The sequence below is a fragment of the Leucoraja erinacea genome, chromosome 22, assembly GCF_028641065.1.
Source record: "Leucoraja erinacea ecotype New England chromosome 22, Leri_hhj_1, whole genome shotgun sequence".
NCBI classification, from domain to species: Eukaryota; Metazoa; Chordata; class Chondrichthyes; order Rajiformes; family Rajidae; genus Leucoraja; species Leucoraja erinaceus.
In genome coordinates this window covers 31,692,959-31,702,610 of record NC_073398.1, presented here as the reverse complement: position 1 = coordinate 31,702,610, position 9,652 = coordinate 31,692,959, and positions in this window count along the sequence as shown.

The following is a 9,652-nucleotide window of genomic DNA, read 5'->3' as shown; positions in this document are numbered from 1 at the left end:
TGGGGAGAAGGCAGGAACGGGGTACTGATTGGGGATGATCAGCCACGATCACATTAAATGGCGGTGCTGGCTCGAAGGGCCGAATGGCCTACTCCTGCACCTATTGTCTATTGTGATAATAAAGTATCATTCATGTATTCCTGGAAACCACATTCTGATGACTTTCCGATGAGGTTGATCTTCAGTGGGGAATGGTGTTGGCAGATGTGTCAGCGTCTGTTACATCTCGTGACCCAGATGTGTGCCTATTCAATGTCCTCGTGAGGGCACTGAGACACACTCTTCACACAGCCAAAAAGGCAGAGGCTTATTTATGAGGCAGTCCACTTAGTGACTATTTATTTGCCAAGACTTACAGCCCTCTGACAATGTGGCTTCACTGGAGAGCAGAAATATTCCCTGGATCTCCCCGCCAATCAAGATCATGAGTTCTAGGAGCAGAATTAGGCCATTCGGCTCACAAAGCCTACTCCGCCATTCAATCATGGCTGATCTATCTTTCCCTCTCAACCAGTTTCTCCTGCCTTCTCCCCATAACCCCCGACACCCATACTAATCAAATATAGATACAGGGAGAACAAGCAGACTGTGCATCAAGATGCACATCAGTTGGTCTGTTTAAGGATTTATTCATCTAATGAGTGCCTAAATGCCAATAATTCCCTTCAGATCTGCTAACTGCAGCCAACACAACTTGGCTAAATGTTTCTGCTTGCAAACATTAAGTTTTCATCCAAATTCATGTGGGGAAAAAATGCTTTATTCAAAAGTTATTTGGATTGCTGTCACGTCGTGTTTCGCTTGTGCAGCTTACATCCCAGTGGTATGAACGCTGATATCTCTCATTTCAATTAACTACTGCATTCCCTCTACCCCCTCCCCCACCCGTCATCCCTCCAGCTCGACTGTTCTCATCCGTGTATCCCTCTTGTTATCACACCGTCCCCAGCCAACAATGGCCCATTGTGGGCTCCACCCTTCCTGATGTCATCATCATCTGAAGCCAGCCCTGATTTGTTTTGGTCTGTTCTCGCCTCCAGTTCATTCCCTCTCCCTCCCTCCCTCCCCTCCCCACCTCTACTCTTGAATCTGAAGAAGGGTCCCGGCCCACGTCAGCTACTCTTTCCCTCCGCAGATGCTGCCTGTCCCGCTGAGTCACTATCTGGAGTGAGCCATTTTGATACTGATTAAGTTACCAGAGTGGAGGCCCAATGCTGATCCCAGGACCCATTCAAAATCCCGCACATTATCTGGGGTTTATAAAAACTGGCATTTGAAAACGATATTTGCCAATGCATATGACGGTAGGAAAACCCAGTTTGATTCAACACCGCTTTTCGGGAAATAAGATCCATCATCCTTGTGCATCATGACCCATGACTCACCACTGCGGTCTTCTCTTCACATCTCCTCAGCGTGGGAGCAATTATAGATGGAAAATATATGTTGGCATTGCCAGCGACATCCATATCCCTCAACAGAAAACCTTGGATAACATCACAGTGCAGCCCTGACTCTCAGTCTGATGAAGGGTCTCAACCCCAAACCTCACCTATTCATTTTCACTGGGTATGCTGCCTGGCCCGCTGAGATATCCCAGCATTTTAGGGTGCATCTTCGGTGTAGATCAGCATGTACACTTCCTTCCTACACATTACGGTGCAGGGCTTGGTCTGGGCTCACTTGGTTATAAGGAATAGGAGTAGAATTAGGCCATTTGCCCCATCAAGTCTACTCCACCTTTCAATCATGGCTGATCTATCTCTCCCTCCTTAACCCCATTCTCCTGCCTTTTCCCCATGACCTCCGACACCTGTACTAATCAAGAATCTATCTATCTATCTCTGCCTAAAAAATATCCACTGATTTGGCCTCCACAGCCTTCTGTGGCAAATAATTCCACAATTCACCATCCTCTGATGAAAGAAATGTCTCTTCATCTTCTTCCTAAAAGAACATCCTTTAATTCTGAGGCTATGACCTCTAGTCCTAGACTCTCCCACTAGTGGAAACATCCTCTCCACATCCACTCTGTCCAAGCCATTATCCAGGTCTCACATACCAATGTTATAGCAGCACATTTGCAAAGCAGTGACAAGATTGGTCAAAGTCAGCATGGATTTATGAAGGGGAAATCATGCTTGACTAATCTTCTGGAATTTATTGAGGGTGTAACAAGTAGAATCGATAAGGGAGAGCCAATGGATGTGGCGTATCTGGACTTTCAAAAAGCCTTTGACAAGGTCCCACACAAGAGATTAGTGTGCAAAATTAGAGCACATGGTATTGGGGGCAGGGTATTGACATGGATAGAGAACTGGTTGGCAGACAGGAAGCAAAGAGTAGGGATTAACGGGTCCGTTTCAGCATGGCAGGCAGTGACTAGTGGGGTGCCACAAGGCTCAGTGCTGGCACCCGTTATTTACAATATATATTAACGATTTAGATGAGGGAATTAAATGTGACATCTCCAAATTTGCAGATGGCACAAAGCTGGGTGGCAGTGTGAGCTGCGATGGGGATGCTCTGAGGCTGCAGGGTGACTTGGATAGGTTGGGTGAGTGGGCAGAGTGCAGTACAATTGGGATAAATGTGAGGTTATGCACTTTGGTGGCAAGAACAGGAAGGCAGATTATTATCTGATTGGTGTCAGATTAGGTAAAGGGGAGGTGCAACAAGACCTGGGTGTGCTTGTACATCAGTCACTGAAAGTAAGCATGCAGGCACAGCAGGCAGTGAAGAAAGCTAATGGCCTTCATTGCGAGAGGATTTGAGTTTTGGAGCAAGGAGGTCCTACTGTAGGTAGACAAAAATGCTGGAGAAACTCAGCGGGTGAGGCAGCATCTATGGAGCGAAGGAAATAGGCAACGTTTCGGGTCGAAACCCTTCTTCAGACTGATGTGAGGGTGGAGAAGGGGGGGGGGGGCGGGAGAAAGAAAGGAAGAGGAGGAGCCGGTGGGCTGAGGGAGAGCTGAGAAGGAGAGGAAAAAGTAGGGACTACCTGAAATTAGAGAAGTCAATGTTCATACCACTGGGGTACAAACTGCCCAAGCGAAATATGAGGTGCTGCTCCTCCAATTTACAGTGGTCCTCACTCTGGCCATGGAGGAGGCCCAGGATAGAAAGGTCAGATTCAGAATGGGAGGGGGAGTTGAAGTGCTGAGCCACCGGGAGATCGGGTTGGTTATTGTGAACCGAGCGGAGGTGTTCGACGAAGGGATCGCCAAGCCTACGCTTGGTCTCACCGATGTAGAGCAGCTGACATCTAGAGCAGCGGATCCAATAGATGAGGTTGGAGGAGGTGCAGGTGAACCTCTGCCGCACCTGGAAAGACTTCTTGGGTCCTTGAATGGAGTCAAGGGGGGAGGTAAAGCGACAAGTGTAGCATTTCTTACGGTTGCAAGGGAAAGTGCCCGGAGAGGGGATAGTTCGGGAGAGAAGGGCCGAATTGACCAGGGAGTTATGGAGGGAGCAGTCTCTGTGGAAAGCAGACAGGGAAGGAGATGGGAAGATGTGGCAAGTGGTGAGGTCACGTTGGAGGTGGTGAAAATGTCGGAGGATTATTTGTTGTATGTGACGGCTGGTAGGGTGGAAGGTGAGGACAAGGGGGACTCTGCCCTTGTTACTAGTGGGGGGGATGGGGAGTGAGAGCAGAGTCACGAGGTATAGAAGAGACCCTGGTGAGAGCCTCATCTATGGTAGAAGAGGGGAACCCCCGTTCCCTGAAGAATGAGGACATCTCCGATGCCCTGGTGTGGAACACCTCATCCTGGGTGCAGGTGCGGCGTAGACTGAGACATTGGGAGTAGGGGATGGAGTCCTTACAGGAAGCAGGGTGGGAAGAAGTGTAGTCCAGGTAGCCATGGAGTCAGTGGGTTTATAGTGGATGTCAGTCAGAAGTCTATCACCTGCGATGAAGATAGCAAGGTCAAGAAATGGTAGGGAAATGTCGGAAACGGTCCAGGTGTATTTGAGTGCCGGATGGAAGTTAGTGGTGAAATGGATGAAGTGAGTCAGTTGTGTGTGGGTGCAGGAGGTAGCACCAATGCACTCATCAATGTAGCGGAGGTAGAGTTCGTGGATATGGGCCACGGTACGTCTCGAACAAGGATTGTACGACGTACCTTACACAGACAGCTGTACAGGGCCCTGGTGAGACAGCACCTGGGATATTGTGTGCAATTTTGGTCTCCTAATTTGAGGAAGGACATTATTGCTATTGAGGGAATGCAGCGTAGGTTCACCAGGTTAATTCCCGGGATGGCGGGACTGACATATGATGAAAGATTGAGTCGACTGGGCTTGTATTCACTGGAATTCAAGAGATTCAAGATTCAAGAGACATTTATTGTCACATGCAACAATTGGTCCAGTGAAATTTGTGGTCTCCATACAGCCATACGAATAAAAAAAAAACACAGAACACGATAGTCTTTAACATAAACATCCCCACACAGTGGAATCAAAGTTTCTCACTGTGAGGGAAGGCAACAAAGTTCAGTCATCATCCTCTTTGTTGTTCACCCGTGGTCGGGGCCTCCTGAAGCCCACGCAGTTGCCGCAACTGCGGCCCGATGTTCAGGCCCTCTCGCCGCCGGCGTGATGGAACTCAGACGTCGGAATGGAAGAACACCTTCAGTGGCTTGGACTTCCCAATCGGCCACTTCTGGATCGACCGCAGCTCCCGAAGTCCACTGGCCGAGCTGGGCGGAGATTCACGCTGGCGGCCCTCGGCAAAGGGATCCCAGGACTCCGCGATGTTGAAGTCAACGCCGCCCGCGGCTGGGAACTCCGCAAACCACAGCTCCACGATGTTGAAGCGGCAGGCACAACACTCCGGAGCTTCAAACGGCGATCCAGGTAAGGCATCGCCCGCTCCGCAGTGAATACATCCAGAATTTAGAAGGATGAGAAGGAATCTTATAGAAACACATAAAATTCTTAAAGGATTAAACAGGCTAGATGCAGGAAAAATGTTCCCGATGTTGGGGGAGTCCAAAACCAGGGGTCACAGTTTAAGAATAAGGGGTAGGCCATTTAGGAGTGAGATGAGGAAAAAGTTATTCACCTAGAGAGTTGTGAATCTGTGGAATTCTCTGCCAAGGAAGGCAGTGGAGGCCAATTCACTAGATGTTTTCAAGCTAGAGTTAGATTTAGCTCTTAGGGCTAAAGAAATCAAGGGATATGGGGAGAAAGCAGGAACGGGGTACTGATTTTAGATGATCAGCCATGATCATATTGAATGGCAGTGCTGGCTCGAAGGGCCGAAGAGCCGACTCCTGCACATGTTTCTAATGAGAGATGCACTTGCAACAGTGGGAGGTCAATGAAGGTTTGTTCACCTGATTGATTCTTGGGATCTCAGGTCTGTAGCATGTGGGTTGAAGAGGTTTGACCTTGTACCTGTATCAGGCTGAATACTACCCGTTACTAGCCTTGAACTAGGAGCGCACAAGCCTCAAATTAAGTTGGACTTTCAGAACAATTAAAGAGAAATTCCTGCTCTCCAGGGATGTTGAATCCTTGGAATGTCAAGGGGGCTGCAGAGGCATTTTGGAATCAAGCTCCCGTTTTAGTTTGAAGACACAAAAATGCGGGAGTAACTCAGCGGGTCAGGCAGCATCTCTGGAGAACATGGATAGGTGACGTTTCAGGTCGGGTCCCTTCAGTTTGAAGAGGGGTGGACACAAAATGCAGGGGTAACTCAGCGGGTCAGGCAGCATCTCTGGAGAGAATGGATAGTTGATAGGCCAGTGTATGTCGTCACTTGCGGGAGGAGCACCAAGGCAAATTCCTTGTATGTGAATACTTGGCTAATAAACTTATTGATTCGTTCATTTTGTTCGGGTCTGGACCCTTCAGCTCGAAGAAGGGTCCCGACCCGAGACATCGCCTATCCATTTTCTCACCAGATGCTGCCTGACCTGCTGAGTAACTCCAACATTTTGTGTCTACCTTTGGTACAAGCCAGCGTCTGCAGTTACTTTTTATTACATCCTGTTTGCGAGCAATCAATTTGATGTTCTTGGCAGATGTGGTCCTGATCTCCAAATAACTGTGCCTTCACAGGAGGATGACGTTATCTTCAAATTAAACGGTAGCAATTGACAAATGGATGTTGTTCTTGGCAGCAGAATATGCATTGCTCAGTGTACAACGTGCCTTCCCATGCAATTGAGGGCAGTTCCAACGATGCACCATCACCTCAGGCACTGCACTGAAACACCAGCATCTAGGATGTTGCCAGGACTTGAGGGTCTGAGCTACAGGGAGACGTTGAGTAGGCAGGGACTCTATTCCTTGGAGCACAGGCGGATGAGGGGTGATCTTATAGCGTCCAAAATCATGAGAGGAATAGATTGGGCAAATGCACAGAGTCCCTTGCTCAGAATAGGCGATTTGAGCACCAGAGGTGTTTATAGGTTTAAGGGGGGGGGGGGGGGGGGGGGGGGGGATAGATTGAATAGGAATTTGAGGGGTAACTTTTTCACACAAAGGGTGGTGGGTGTATGGAACGAGCTGCCAGAGGAGGTAGTTGAGGCTGGGACTATCCCAACGTTTAAGAAGCAGTTAGACAGGGAAATGGATAGGACAGGTTTGGAGGGATGTGGACCAGGTGCAGGTAGCTGGGGCATGTTGGCGGTGTGGGCAAGGGCCTGTTTCCACGCTGTATCACTCTACGACTCTGTGTGTCCCACGTCTGTGGGTGGGTCTGAACGGTCAGTCGAGGATGATGCTGCCGAGAACGATGAGGGTCCCGGTGTGGAGGGGGACCGTCGAGGACAGAGGAGGACCCGAGTGGGGGAGGGGGAGAATGAAGAAAGAGGGACCCTCAGGACTACATTGAATACTTTTGTAACTTAGTCGCATTCCTATACCTGCATACTTGTGGATTGAATGCGAAACAAAAATGTAATTTACCAATTCCATGTGACAATAATGTATCAATCACTCATGTTTAATAGCGTTAAACAATCATACACATATCGGTTCAGGTTTGGCTGGAGTTATGTGGGCACATGTAAAATTCAGTCCCGCTTCCATCAATGAAAGAGATAACTGCAACAACACGTCGGTATTCTGGGAGGCGTTATTCTTCCACGTGTGTGAGATACAAGATACATTTATTTGTCACATGTGAAATGTGCGCTCGCCGTACAGCCATACGAATAAAAAAAACACAACACACGATAGACTCCAACATGAAACGTCCCCACACAGCAGAATCAAAGTTTCCCACTGTCAGGGAAGGCACCAAAGTTCAGTCATCTTCCTCTGATGTTCTTTGATGTTCACCCGTGGTCGGGGCCTCCCGAGCCCTCCGCAGTCGCCCGATGTGCAGGCCTGATGTGTGTCACTGCGTTCAGAATGACGAGACGCCGTGTTTCCCCAATCATTATAACCGATTTCAAATGGTGCTAGATAAATACAGAGACTCTGAACACCAAGAGAAATCGGTCATCTTCCAAGGGGGAGAGAGAGAGAGAGAGAGGTGGGGGGCGGGTGGCAGGTTGGGGGGGAGGGGTGCAGCATATCCAGACCGGAATCCGAGATGTCAAGCGGCAACAATACAAGTCAAAGCCCATGAACACGAGCAACGTTTAACGTCACTGAATATAATGACCAACAGCTCACCTGGAAAGCAGATACAACTCGATAATTCCCAGCGCAAGCAAAGAATCTGGCAGCTGGTCAAATTATTAAATATTACACGTATATTAATTAAACCCCGAATTTTAGTACATTCTGTGGCCAAAGAATCAACACCATAGCCTAGGAAATATAACTGACACTGGTGAAAGTTGGTGTACACAAGTGCTCCTACATCACCCCGAGACAGACACAAAGTGCTGGAGTTACTCAGTGTTTAAGAAAGAACTGCAGATGATTCAAAAAATCAAAGGTAGACAAAAATGCTGGAGAAACTCAGCGGGTGAGGCAGCATCTATAGAGCGAAGGAAATAGGTGACGTTTCGGGTCGAAACCCTTCTTCAGACTGATGTGGGGGAGGGGGTGGGGGGGGAAGACGAAAGGAAGAGGCGGAGACAGTGGGCTGTGGGAGAGCTGGGAAGGGGAGGGGAAGGAGGGAGAAAGCAGGGACTACCTGAAATTGGAGAAGTCAATGTTCATACCGCTAGGGTGTAAACTACCCAAGCGAAATACGAGGTGTTGCTCCTCCAATTTGCTCAGTCAGTGAATCAGGCAGCATCTATGGAGAACAGGTTTACGAAAATGATCCCAGGAATGATTGGGTTAACGTGGCCCAAACTCGCTGGAGTTTAGAAGGATGAGTGGGGTCCTCATTGAGACTTGCCGAATAGTGAAATGCCTGGTTAGACAGTGTAAATGTGGAGAGGATATTTCCACCAGTGAATCTAGGACCAGAGGCCACAGCCTCAGAGGGAGGTCAGTGGAATTCATTGCGATGGATGGGTTTGGAGGCCATGTCAATGGATATTCTTATGGCGGAGATTGACAGATTCTTGATTAGTACGGGTGTCAGAGGTTATGGAGAGATGGCAGGAGAATGGGGTTGAGAGGGAAAGATAGATCAGCCATGATTGAATGGGGGACTAGACCCGATGGGCCGAATGGCCTAATTCTTCTCTTATAACTTATGAACAGGTAATATTTCGGCCGGGGGGGGGACCCTTCTTCAGATCCGAAACGTCGCCTATCCATGTTCTCCAGAGATGCTGCCTGACCCGCTGAGTTACTCCGGCACTTTGCACCTTTCTTTGGTAAAGCGGCATCTGCAGTTCTTCTTTACGACATCCTACGTATCCCCACCTGCTCAACATGGACACTTTTGACCTTTGCGTGTGTCGAGTGGCTCTTAGCAATGCGCAGTTAACCAGCACGGCTGAAAAGGCACTGCTCCCTCTGTGCATGCAGGACATTAGAGTCAAAATGTGATACAGTGTGGAAACAGGCCCTTTGGCCCAACTTGCCCACACCGGCCAACATGCCTTCTTCTTCTTGCGTGTGGCGTGCACGGCCTAAAGTTGTAAGACAACTTGTTCTGTTTGATCTTCTGTTTGTGCACGCCAGGTTGATTGCATTGGTTGAAACAGGGTGGACCACGTGAAGGTTGCAATCTCCCACCCCGGATAACATGTCCCACCTGCCTGCGCTTTGTCCATATCCCTCCAAACCTGTCCAATCCATGTACCTGTCTGTTTCTTAAATGTTGGGATAGTCCCTGCCTCAACTACCTCTGGCCTCTGGCAGCTTGTTCCATGCACCCACCACCCTTTGCGTGAAAAAGTTACCCCTCAGATTCCTTTAAAATCTTTTCCTCTTCACCTTCAACCTCTGTCCTCTGGTCCTCGATTCCACCTACCCTGGGCAAGAGACTCTGTGCATCTACCCGATCTATTCCTCTCATGATTTTATACAACTTTGTGCTACTGGCTTTGACGCTTTTTATTGGTATGACTGTATGGCAAGTCAAATTCCTCCTATGTTGCAAAATATAGTTGGCTAATAAAGTCTGATTATGATTATGATTGCTGCAGCCTGGTGAAATACAACTCCCTGACGGCAAGTGTCAAGAAATCTTTCCCTGAAAATCCGGGAATGTGTGTGGGAATTTGACTAAAGCACTCCGGGGCTGCGGCAGGAATCGAGATGAAAGGCTTGTAAGTGGGTG